This window comes from Anneissia japonica, unplaced genomic scaffold (genome assembly GCF_011630105.1).
Source record: "Anneissia japonica isolate Jap-2015-1 unplaced genomic scaffold, ASM1163010v1 scaffold724_len3256291_cov202, whole genome shotgun sequence".
Classification (NCBI taxonomy): domain Eukaryota; kingdom Metazoa; phylum Echinodermata; class Crinoidea; order Comatulida; family Comatulidae; genus Anneissia; species Anneissia japonica.
Window position 1 is genome coordinate 589,796 of NW_022744966.1, and position 2,407 is coordinate 592,202.

The window sequence follows — 2,407 nt, forward strand, 5'->3', positions numbered from 1 at the left end:
GCAGCACGGTTTATGATGGTATCAAAATCAATACCAGACATAATGATCGCTTGTGTTTCCATCACCAAGCATCAAGGACCCAAGCATTTTTCAACTCGGTAGCCATCAGGTTGCCTCGTGTTTGGGAACAGCTCCCTAGATTGTTAACCGATGCTGCAGTTTTAGAAAGCCCATCCTCTTTTCTTTGTAAGGTTGATTTGTATTTTGATTCGCTGTAATGTTTGATTTTTTAGTGTTTTGCTGAATTTGGGGTTGGGTAAACCGGCTTTGCTACAGTGATTTGGTTCACTCTGGTTGTCCCTGGTCTCCCTAAATTTCAGCTTTTTTGTTGTTGTTGTTGTTGTAAATGACCAAATAAATAATGAAATGAAATGAAATGAAATGAAAAGTATTATATGCTAAAACATGCTCTATTTAAAGAGTAATTTTGAGTATTTTAAAAGGAATTTTAAAGGAAAAGAGTAATTTTGAGCATTTTAAGTACTTACAAATGTGTACACATACGTCTTAACGTCCGTGCGCACGGTAGTATTAATACAGTGTCAGAAACCCAACACATGTAACCGAAACGTAATTTCCAGCTTCAGTACGTGCTGTGGGCGTGGAAATGAGCGTACGGGGCGTAAATTTTGGAATGTTTTGGAATATTCAAAATGACCTGAAACGTGCTTTAAATTATCTGAAAAGTGATATTAACAATTTTAAAATTTTAACGCAGAAGTACGAATACCTCATACGACGTGCCTGACGACGGTAATGAGACATGAATTTAAACCTTGTCAAGTTTAATTTAAAACCCCTTATTGCTTGGTAATGCGACACGAATTTTGCTTTTACAGTATACGAACTATCGGTCTGCAGCCCTCTATTTTTAATGTGTTTACATCTTTTAAGAAAGAAAGATGAGAAGGCTCCAAAAATTCATTCTTTTTTACAATGATGACGTTATCAAAATAAAAAATAAAGGGACACGTCCGAAAAAGAATTGATTTAGCTATAACATACTCACAGGTGGGAGACAATCAATCGAGATAAGCATGTACATTCAAACGAGTATAAAAAGTAATAACGTCATAAATAAAAATTCAATTTTTTCTTAATTCAAATGGCAATATGATGACGTCACAATGTCCCATCAGCCATTATGATCTATAAAATCGTATCTACAACTCATGTGCTTTCAGAATATGTAATAAAAATTGGGGGTCACCTTTCATCCTATGGAGCTATAACTGATTAAAAATATTCATGGTTTTATGCATATATAAATGTTGACGCACACGTACGCGCACGTTAAGTCACGCGAACGGAAAATTAAGGTACCTGACATTCAACCTTGACTTGAAGATTATGCTCACTTAATATTATTCAGAAATGACGAATGGTTAAGATGATATGGGCTCATCAACGTTTTGAGGAAAGAAAGATAAGGGGAGTCAGAAAAAACAATTTTTTTGACCATGATGACGTCATCAAAATGTAAAAAGAAGTCAAATATATGAAAGAGAATTGCCTCAGCTATAACATACTCAAAGTTGGAAGAAAATTGACCAAGAATAAGCGAGATACGCTCAAATGCGCATTTTCTTAAAATGACGTCATCGATAATACTCAGTTTGTTGAATTCAGATGGCAATATGATGACGTCATAATATCCGATCAGCCATTATGACCTATAAAATCATATGTACAACTCATGTGCTTTCAGAATATGTAATAAAAATTAGGGGTCACCTTTCATCCTGAGGAACTATAACTGATTAAAAATAGGTACAATTTTGACTCATTTTGACTGAAAATAGACAAAAACGCGCAAATACACACGTATCTTATTATGTGCGCGTACTCCACTATTATTAGACGTAAAATTATTGAAAAAGAATGAAAATATGTCATTACAGTGTAAGAAATTCAAAATATGTCAAAAATTGTAATTTGAATCATCTGCACAAGCTGCACGCGCGAAAATGCGCGCGCGACATAAAAATTTGTGAAAAAGTTGAAATGCTCAGAATCGCTTGAAACGTACACAAATTTAGTCAAAACGTGATTTTGAGCAAATTTAATTTTTAGCGCACGCGTACGTGCGCGTAATGAACTGCAATTCGGACAGTACTGTGCATATGGATAGTACTTGACATGAAGTATACCTGTGTGAAGTTTCAACAAAACAGGCCTAACGATGGTGAAGTTATTATCAATCAAAACATTTGCTACGTAAAACGCAAAATTGCGCGTAGATGAAGTCACGCGTGACTGACCACGCTGAAAAGCTTATTGTATCGATTCCACCCCAAGACTAATGATTGTTGAAGATATCATGTTGATCGGTTGAGGCAATCTTGAGATATCGTGGTCACAAAATTTGACACAAAGAAAGAAGAAAAAGAAAGAAAGAAAGAAAGAA